This window comes from Mirounga leonina, unplaced genomic scaffold (assembly GCF_011800145.1).
Source record: "Mirounga leonina isolate KUSES-001 unplaced genomic scaffold, KU_Mleo_1.0 Mir_93, whole genome shotgun sequence".
Classification (NCBI taxonomy): Eukaryota; Metazoa; Chordata; class Mammalia; order Carnivora; family Phocidae; genus Mirounga; species Mirounga leonina.
In genome coordinates, this window is record NW_023270854.1 from 49738434 (window position 1) to 49748740 (window position 10307).

The window sequence follows — 10307 nt, forward strand, 5'->3', positions numbered from 1 at the left end:
CCTACTCAGTAGTGGAGTGATTTCAGGTATGTTGCTCGACCTTTCTGTACCCCAGTTACTTGAAAAAGGGGGATAATAACACCTACTTCATAGGGCTTTCTATGAGGATTAACTTAAACTTATTACAAGTTCTAGACAATATGTGACACATAGTAAGTACTAGCAAATATCAGTTGCACTCCTTCTAACTATACTAGCCCTCTGTATAGAAATATAATCTGAGCCACATATATAATTCTCAATCTTCTAGCAGCCACGTTAAAAAAATAAAAAGAAATAGATAAAACTGATTTTAATAATATATTTTATTTAACCGAGTACATCTAAAATACAATTATTTCAACATGTCATCAATATAAAAAATTCTAGTTTTTTGTTTTTTGTTTTTTGTACTACGTCTCCGAAATCTGTTAGTATTTTAAACTTACAGTACATCTCAATTTGGACCAGGTACATTTCAAGTGCTCAGTATCTATATGTGGCTAGCAGCTACCATATATAGGACCAGGTAGCTCTGTAACTTTTCCTTATCTACAGTCACACTCCCAATGCCTACCAAATTTGATCCCAATCTATCTTTCCAGCTTTATCTCCTATTATTTCCTCATGCTTATCTACATACACACACTTTCCTGTTTCCCCAGTATATATGCCCTGTGCTTTCCCAAGTTTGTGAGGATTTTACACCTAAAACTTTTCTACCTGCTAAAGTTCTATCCAATCACTGAAGATCATCACAAATGCTACTTTTCCATTGACGTTTTTCCCCACAATTGGCAAAATATCGTCTTCCTTAAAACCTCCAATGTACTTTTGGGGAGATTTTTATATGGGACTCCCTCACCTTATTCCATTTGGTATCTTGTTTTTTTGCTTACTGGCCTAATTCCCACCTTACCCCCAAATTACTGGCAATACATTTCTTAAAAAATGAAGAGTTACTCATCTCTTATACACTATCCAGCTTACCAATGTGACTCATATAATAGGTTACTGGTATTACAAAATCTGCATTATTATATTCACTTCCTGTGAGAGCACTAAATGGAGATTTCATTAATTCACTTACTTTTAAAGGTCATTCTAATTTTATAGCTTTTCTTTCTTATGTGGCATTCAAAAGGAAGTAGGTGAGTGATAAGACAACCGCCTCATAAACTCTCAAAGGATGAACATTTACAACCGTGACTATATAACATTTAAAATGTAGCTATACTGCAGTAATCAGACAAGAAATTAAGGGCATCCAAATTGATAAGGAAGAAGCGAAATTCTCACTATTTGCAGATGACATATGATATAGAGAAAACTATAAAAAACTATTAGAACTAATAAATGAATTCAGTAAAGTTGCAGGATACAAAATTAATATATGGAAATCCGCTGCATTTCTACACACTAATGATGCAGTAGCATAAAGAGATATTAAGAAAACAATCCCTTTTACAATTACACTAAATAAATAAATAAGTAAATAAATAACTAGGAATAAATTTATCCTAAGAAGTAAAAGACCTGTACATTGAAAACTATAAAACACTGATGAAAGGAACTGAAGGCAACACACATGGAAAGGTATACCATGTTCATGGATTAGAAGAATTAATATTAGTAAAATGTCTATAATACCCAAAGCAATCTACAGATTCAATGCAATCCCTAGCAAAATACCAACAGCATTTTCCACAGAATTAGAATCCTAATATTTGTTGGATGGAACTAAAAAAGACCTAAATGGCCAAAGCAATCTTGAGAAAGAACAACAAAGCTGAGGTATCATAATCCCAGATTTCAAGATATACTAGTTATAGTAATCAAAACAGTATGGTACTGGCACATAAACAAACCCATTGGTCAATGGAATAGAAGAGAGAGCCCAAAAATAAACCCATGCTTATATGGTCAATTGATCTATGACAAAGAAAGAAAGAATATATAATGGGGAAAAGACAGTCTTTCAATAAAGGGTGTTGGGAAAACTGGACAGCTCCATGCAAAAGAATAAAACTGGACCACTTATACTATACAAAAAAAAAAAAAAACAAAAAACACCCTCAAAAAAACAAAAAAAAAAAACAAAAAAACCCAAAACCAAACTCAAAATGTATTAAAAACCTAAATGTGAGACCTGAAACCATAAAACCCCTAAAACAAAAACAACACAAGCAGTAATCTCTTTGACATCAGCCCTAGCAACATATTTTTGGATAGGTCTCCTGCAAGGGAAACAAAAGTAAACATAAACTATTGGGACTACACCAAAATAAAAAGCTTTTTTGCACGGCAAAGGAAACCATCAACAAAATAAAAAGGCAACCCAGTGAATGGAAGAGGATATTTGCAAGTTATATATCTGATAAGGGGTTAGTACCCAAAATATATAAAGAACTTATACAAATCAACACCAAAATAACAAAAATGTGGTTGACAAATGGGCAGAAGAACTGAGTAGACATTTTTCCAAAGAAGACATACACATGAGAAGACAAAAGACACATGAAAAGATGTTCAACATCACTAGTCATCAGGAAAAGGCAAATTCAAAACCACAATGAGGTATCACCTCCTAGCAGTCAAAATGGTAACAAAAAGAAGTAAGAGCTGACAAGGATGTGGAGAAAAGGAAACTGCTGCCCATCTCCTTCAGAAATGTTATTACAAATGTAGGGCATGATTTACATTTTTTAAACTTCAGGTGCAACATGAGTTAAAAAGATTTTTATGGGGTGTCCTAGAAACATAACATCATTTAAAACAGTTTTATGTGGGGACACCTGGGTGGCTCAGTTGGTCTGCATTCAGCTCAGGTCATGATCCCAGCGTCCTGAATTCAAGTCCCACACTGGGCTCCTTGCTCAGCAGGGAGCCTGCTTCTCCTTCTACCTGCCACTCCCCCCTGCTTGTGCTCCTACTCTTTCTGACAAATAAATAAAATAAATAAAATCTTTTTAAAAACTTTTTTTTTAAGTTATAAGGGAAAGCGTCTTCCAAGTTTCACACTACTAACATACACATATATACTTATTAACATATATTTATTAGACACTAAGAAGAGCTGGAAATGTCAAGAAATGGACCCTTTGCTTTAAAAAAAAAAAAAAAAGCACACAAATGTAGGAAACAGGTACAGTATTGTAAAATGTGAAAAATGCTGGAGTTGAGGTATGTATAAAACACCCCGAGACTACAAAAGAAGTTATATGCTCTGCCTTGAGTGCTTGGGGAAATAAATTTTGCAAAACAGTGGCATCTGAGCTAGGTCTTAAAGAGCTGGAGATTTTGGGCGCCTGGGTGGCTCAGTTGGTTAAGCGACTGCCTTCGGCTCAGGTCATGATCCTGGAGTCCCGGGATCGAGTCCCGCATCGGGCTCCCTGCTTGGCAGGGAGTCTGCTTCTCCCTCTGACCCTCCTCCCTCTCATGCTCTCTGTCTCTCATTCTCTCTGTCTCAAATAAATAAAAAAAATCTTTGGAAAAAAAAAAAGAGCTGGAGATTTTGGGAAGAGGAAATAGGATATTCCAGGAATAATAAAAAGTGTGCACAATGGCTTAGATGTTTGAAAAGCATGGGGTGTTTAGGGAACAGAAAACTTTCTCTGTGACAGGAATATAAGGGGGGGTGTATCTATGAGATCGTGGGACAGAGGCTAAAGGTAGAGGACAATTTACACATACAGGGAATTATTTTAGATTTTATCTCGTAAGCACTGGGAGTTATTTAAGACTTTTAAAAAGTGAACAGCAGGAGAAAATGTGTTTAAAAATAACTGTGGTAGAAGTATGAATTACAGAACAGAAAGAAAGGAAGAATGGCAGTTATTCAAGTTATAAACCTGCACTACCCCATATAAGAAAGGACAGAAGCAGAAACACCATGGAGCCAAAGATTAGGGGAAAATACTAAGGAAGTAAATATAAGTAGAATACTGAAGTGTGGATGATCAGTTGGGTATAGGTAAAGGAGATATGAAGAAAAAGGAGTCATTTATTCATTCCCCAGTATTTACTGAACACTTTAAAAGAATTATGATGTGTGTGTTATGGGATGGATGACTCCAAAGTTTCTAGTTTGAACTGGGTGTAGAGTAATACCATAACTGAGGTAGAGAAGAGAGAAGCAGGTATTTCTGGACATGAGTTCATTCAGATGTTAGTTTTAGGTGCCTTTGGGGCATCATGTTGAAAAGTCTTGTAGAGGATTGATAAGATGTCAGCAAAAGGCAGAAACCAGAAAAAGTAAACAAAAACATTTTCACAAGGTACAGATTTAGAGGAGTATGAAGAATTAATACAATGGTGCAGGATACCTACAGATAACGGATACACAGGCAAAGAAATTAAGAAGCCGCAATTAGAGTTGGGAGTACTACCATAAATATAAAAACATGGTTGGAAAAGATAATCATCAACCTCAAGATAGTGGAATGGGGCGAGGTTTCAACTGTATCTGTGGCATTATTTTTTTCGTAAAAGAAACATGAAGCAAATAGAGAAATGATAATGTATTAAATGTAGGTAATAGATATATAAATCTTTGCTTGATGTATTTTATAAAAAAAGAAAGAAAGAAGAAAATGGCTAATAATGCTACAGACCAAAATGAAGTCAAGTAGTATTTCAATTGATTTTATTTATTTATTTTTTAAGGATTTTATTTACTTATTTGACAGAGAGACACAACACAAGCAGGGGGAGTGTGAGAGGGAGAAGCAGGCTTCCCGCTGAGCAGGGAGCCCGATGTGCAGCTCGATCTCAGGACCCTGGGATCATGACCTGAGCTGAAGGCAGATGCTTAAGGACTGAGCCACCCAGACGCCCCTCAACTGATTTTAAAAGGCCAGGTGATTGGTAATTAGGAGCTCACTGGTGACTACAGTGTCATGAAGATAAAAGCTATATTGCATTAAGTTGAGTAATAAATTAATGACTAGGCCATGAATATATGGAGAATTTTTGGAATGCAACACTTTCATAAATTGGGGACATACACTTCTATCAAGATGTTTTCTATTTCTTTGTCTAGTTCACTAAACCTGTCCTTCAGAGTCTTAGTGTAATCTAATACAGCAAACCCTTGGGTTACTCAGCCATTCTCCTCCCTACTTTAATAAAAAATGATTATCTGACTTTGTTTACCTTCCTTCTATTTGCCAATTTCTTCATCTGTCCAACCCTTGAGAGTCTGTTTGGAGGTTCTAGCAGGGGAGCGCAGCTACTCGTATACCCTTGACCGAAGAACAGTCCTCCTCTATCAGGGAAGGTCGTCCTCTTTGACCAAGCACGCAGCTTCGGGAGGGACGCACATGGAGCGGTGAGGGAGGAAGGGGACACCCACCTAGCCAGCCAGATCAGCCGAATCAACCCTGGCGATCAATGGGGTGACAGATGTCGCAGCCAGATCGCCCTCACATCCTTCATCTGTCCAACCCTAGGTTGTAAATAATGTTTGATTCAAGCTACTAATGTGCTCTTATCCCTTTCTCCAATTAACTGGGTAAGCCATGATCATGGGCTTTTTGGAAGTCTTCCTCACTTATAAAAAAGAATACAAAACAGGATAATTCCATTTTCCTTCCCTCAATGTTATCATCTATGATGCCTAAATCTGAGACAACCATCCAGGAATGACAAAGCACTCATCTGAAAGGAGGATACCAACATAGCAAGAATGGTAAGGCAGAAAGATAAAGGAACTTGGGTCCTTCATGATATTGCTCAGGTACTGAACTGTAAAACCCTACTATAATCCTAGAACACACTTTAGTTCCAGAAATCTTATGTGGAATATCTACTGTGTAAGTCAGTTTTAGTCTGGTTCTCTGTTAACTTGCAGCTGGAAGGATCTTAAATGATAAATCACAGGACAATAGTTAATATATTAATCCCTTTCAATCTGTCAGGATTCAATACACTGACAAAAATAGATCCCAAACTTCTTTCAAAGTGTTTACAGAAATCTGAGAGATCCTTAAAATTGTAAATCTCATACCCTAGAAAGATAAAATTAAAATTCTAAGCAAACTATTTCATACTGATATTTGATAGAGTATAATGTACATGAATATTTGCTGAAACACTTTAACTCTTATTTTGAATACTACTGCTATTTTAAGACTTTTTGAGAAATATATACTTAAAATTATGGAAATTTCTTCTCTTAGACACTATTAGAAATTTTTCCTAAAATATTTTTTAAATCCTTTGAAGTGTAATTTACATACAATAAAATGCACCCATTTAAAGCATACAGTTCAATGACTTACAGCAAATGTTTTTAACTGTGCAACCAATAATACAATCACCATATAGGACATTTCAGTCATCTACAAAAGGTTCGTTTGTACCCTTTTCCTATTAGTCCCAATCCTAGCCCTAGGCAACCCACTGATTTGTTTTCTCTAACTCAAGATTTACCAGTTTTAGAGTTTGACATAAATAGATTCATACTATATGTAGTTTCTTGCATCTGGCTTCCCCACCCCCCAAGCACTGTCTGTCTCAGATACTTCCATGTTGCTGCATAGATAAGTAGTTCACTAATTTTTATTTCTAAATAGAATTCCACTATATGAATATACCATTATTTGTTTATCCATTCACCTGTTGATGAGTATATGGGTTGTTCCACTTTGGGGCTAATATAATAAAGTAGCTATGAACATTCCTGTATAAGACTTTGTGTGGGTACACAGCTCATACTCCACCACCATAAATACCAAAGAATGGAACCACTTGGTCATATAAAGTTAAGCATACCCTTTACCATAAGAAGCTGCTGAACCGTGTTCCATAGCAGCTGTACCATTTTGTATCCTCACAAGCACTAAATGTGAATTCCAGTTGTTCCACATTCTCAACACTTCTAAGTCTTTCTTTTCCCTCTCAAAAACCCGCCATATGTATGAACCTCATGGTAACCAAAAACCTATAATAGATAAACAAAAAATATAGGGAAAGAAAGCTAAGCATAACACTAAGGAAAATCAACTGCAAGGAAAAACAGCAAGAGAAGAAACAGCATTACAAAAACAATTAGAAAACAATTAACAAAATGGCAATAAGTATTTACCTATCAATAGTTACTGTAAATGTAAATACGTAAATGGTTTAAATGCTCCAATCAAAAGACATAAGGTGACAGAATGGATTAAAAAAAAACCAAGACCCATCTATGCTACCTACCTATAAGAGATATACTTCAAACCTAAAGACACAATAGACTGAAAGTAAAGGGATGGAAAAGGATATTCTATGCAAATAAGAGCAAAAAAGGAGGCCAGGGTAACAATACTTGTATCAGACAAACCAGACTTTTAAAAAAAAGACTGTAGGGGCAGCTGGTTGGCTCAGTCAGTTAAATGTCTGCCTTCGGCTTGGGTCATGATCTCAGGGTCCTGGGAACGAGCCCCACATCTGGCTCCCTGCTCAGTGGGGAGTCTGCTTCTCCCTCTCACTCTCCCTCTGTGCTCTCTCTCTCTTTCTCAAAGAAATTAAATCTTAAAAAAAAAAAAAAAAAAAATGAGGACATAGCCTTAAAAAAAAAAAAAAGACTCTAACAAGAGGCAAAGGAGGCATTACCTAATGCCAAAGGGATCAATCCAACATGAGGATATAACAATTGTAAATACGCACCCAACACTGGAGCACCTAAATACATAAAGCAAATATTAATAGACATAAAGGAGACTGACACTAACTAGAATAATATTAGGGCACTTTAATATCCCACCTACATCAATGCAGAGATCATCCTGTCAGAAAATCAATGAGGAAACAGTGCCTTTGAACGTCACATTAAACTAGATGGACTTAACAGATATGTACAGAACATTCCATCCAAAAAAAACCAGAATACACATTTTCAAGTACACATGGAACATTCTCCAGGATAAGTCATGTTAGGCCACAGAACAAGTCTCAATAAATTTAAGAAAACTGAAATCATATCAAGCATCTTTTCCAATTACAATGGTATGAAATTAAAAATCAGTTACAAGGAAAAAAAAAACTGGAAAAGAACAAACACGTGGAAGCTAAACAACACATTACTAAACAACAAATGGGTCAATGAAGAAACCAGAGGATATAAAAATATCCATGGAGACAAATGAAAATAAAAACAAACCAGTCTAAAATCTTTGGGACTCAGTGAAAACAGTTCTAAGTGGGAAATTTATAATAATCCTGGCCTACTATAAGAAACAAGAAAAATCTTAAAAACAAAAAACCCCTAATCTTGTATTTAAAGAAACTATAAAAAGAACAAAGCCCAAAGTTAGAAGAAGGAAGGAAATCATAAAGATCAGAGCAGAAATAAGTGATATGGAGACTAAAAAACAATAGAAAAGGTAAATGACACCAAGAGTTGGTTCTGGTGAAAAGGTAAAATTGACAAACCTTTTGTTAGACACATCTTAAAAAAAAAAGACAGAGACATAAAAAGAGACAGACAGACAGAAAAGAGGGAGACAGAGGGCACACAAATGAATAAAATCAAATGAAAGAGAAGTAACAACTGACACCACAGATGTACAAAGGATTGTAAGAGACTATGAAAAATTATATGCAAATAAATTGAAAAACCAAGAAGAAATGGATAAATTCCTAAAAACATTCCATCTTCAAAACTGAATCATCTGAACAGACTGATTACTAGTAACAAAATTGAAGTGGTAATCAGAAAACTCCCAACAAACAAAAGTTCGGGGCCAGATGGATTTACAGGAGAATTCTACCAAACATTTAAGAAGAGTTAATATTTACCTCTCTAGGGTCCTGCTTCCAAGATGACCAAGGAGAGAAGAATAATAGTCATGCCAAAAAGGACTGAAGCTACATGGGGCCTATTCACTGTACCAACCGTGCCCGTTGAGTGGCCAAGAACAAGGCCATTAAGAAGTTCATTATTCAGACCCCAGTAGAGGCCACCGCCATCAGGGACATTTCTGAAGTGACTGTCTTCAATGCCTATGTGCTTCCCAAGCTGTATGTGAAACTGTATTATCGCATGACTTGTGCCATTCACAGCAAGGTGGTCAGGGATTGCTCCTGTGAAGCACGGAAGGACTGAACACCCCACCCTGATTTAGACCTACGGGTGCTGCCCCACGATCTCCACCAAAGCCCACGTAAGGAGCTAAAATCCTTAAGAACTGAAGAAAAGCTGTTCTCCAGGAAAAAAAAAAAAAAAGATAAATGGCAATTATACTTCAAAAAAAAATAAAAGTTAATATGTATTATTCTCAAACTATTCCAAAAAATAGAAGAGGAAGGAAAGCTTCCAAACAAATTCCACAATGCCAGCATTACCAATACCATAACCAGACAAAGACATTAGGGAAAAAAAGGCCACAGGCCAATATCCCTGATAAACATAGATGCAAAATCCTCAACAAATTATTAGCAAATCTTATTCAACAATACACTAAAAGGATCTTTCACCATAATCAAGTAGGATTTATTCCAGGGATGCAAGGATGGTTCAATATTTGCAAATTATCAATGTGACACACAACAGTAACCAAATGAAGGATAAAAATCATATGATCATCTCAATAGATGCAGAAAAAGAATCTAAATACCACATCCATTCATGATAAAAAAAAACCTCTCAACAAAGTGGGTTTAGAGGGAACATACCTCAACATAATAAAGGCCATATAAGAAAAACCCACAGCCAGCATCATACTCAATGGTGAAAACATTGACAGCTTTTCCTCTAACATCAGGAACAAGACAAGGATGTCCATGTCTCACCATTTTTATTCAACACAGTACTTGAAGTCCTACCCACAGTAATCAAAGAAAAAAAAGAAGAAAAGAAATAAAATACATCCAAATTGGCAAGGAGGAAGTAAAACTGTCACTATTTGCAGATGACATGATATGATATATAATCTAAAAGACTCCACCAGGGGCACCTGAGTGGCTCAATCATTAAGCGTCTGCCTTCGGCTCAGGTCATGATCCCAGAGTCCTGGGACTGAGCCCTGCATTGGGCTCTCTGCTCGGCGGGAAGCCTGCTTCTCCCTCTCCCACTCCTCCTGCTTGTGTTCCCTCTCTTGCTGTCTCTCTCTGTGTCAAATAAATAAAATCTTTAAAAAATAAAAAAAATAAAAGACTCCATCAAAAAACTATTGACTAAACGAATTTAGTAAAGTTGCAAGATATAAATTTAATATACAGAAATCTGTTGCATTTCTACACACTAGTAACAGCATAAAGAGAAATTAAGAAAACAATCCCTTTTACAATTACACGAAAGAAAGAAAGAAAGAAAGAAAGAAAGAAAGAAAGAAAGAAAGAAAGAA

At 36.1% G+C, this 10307-nt stretch overlaps 1 protein-coding gene and 1 pseudogene across 4 annotated transcripts in view; one reads left to right on the forward strand and one right to left on the reverse strand.

Moving 5' to 3' along the window:
• The window catches only part of YES1 (YES proto-oncogene 1, Src family tyrosine kinase), a 76442-nt gene that overhangs the window by 25000 nt on the left and 41135 nt on the right, over positions 1–10307 (reverse strand). Inside the window, exon 1 of one of the 4 annotated variants that reach the window (XM_034996141.1) lies at positions 2775–2785. The exons of the other annotated variants lie outside the window; for them this stretch is intronic. The gene's annotated coding sequence lies outside the window, so the exon portion shown is untranslated. Of the gene's footprint in view, positions 1–2774; positions 2786–10307 lie in introns of those variants that run through there. 4 annotated transcript variants of the gene reach the window in all.
• On the forward strand, positions 6895–9129 carry LOC118004755 (annotated as a pseudogene).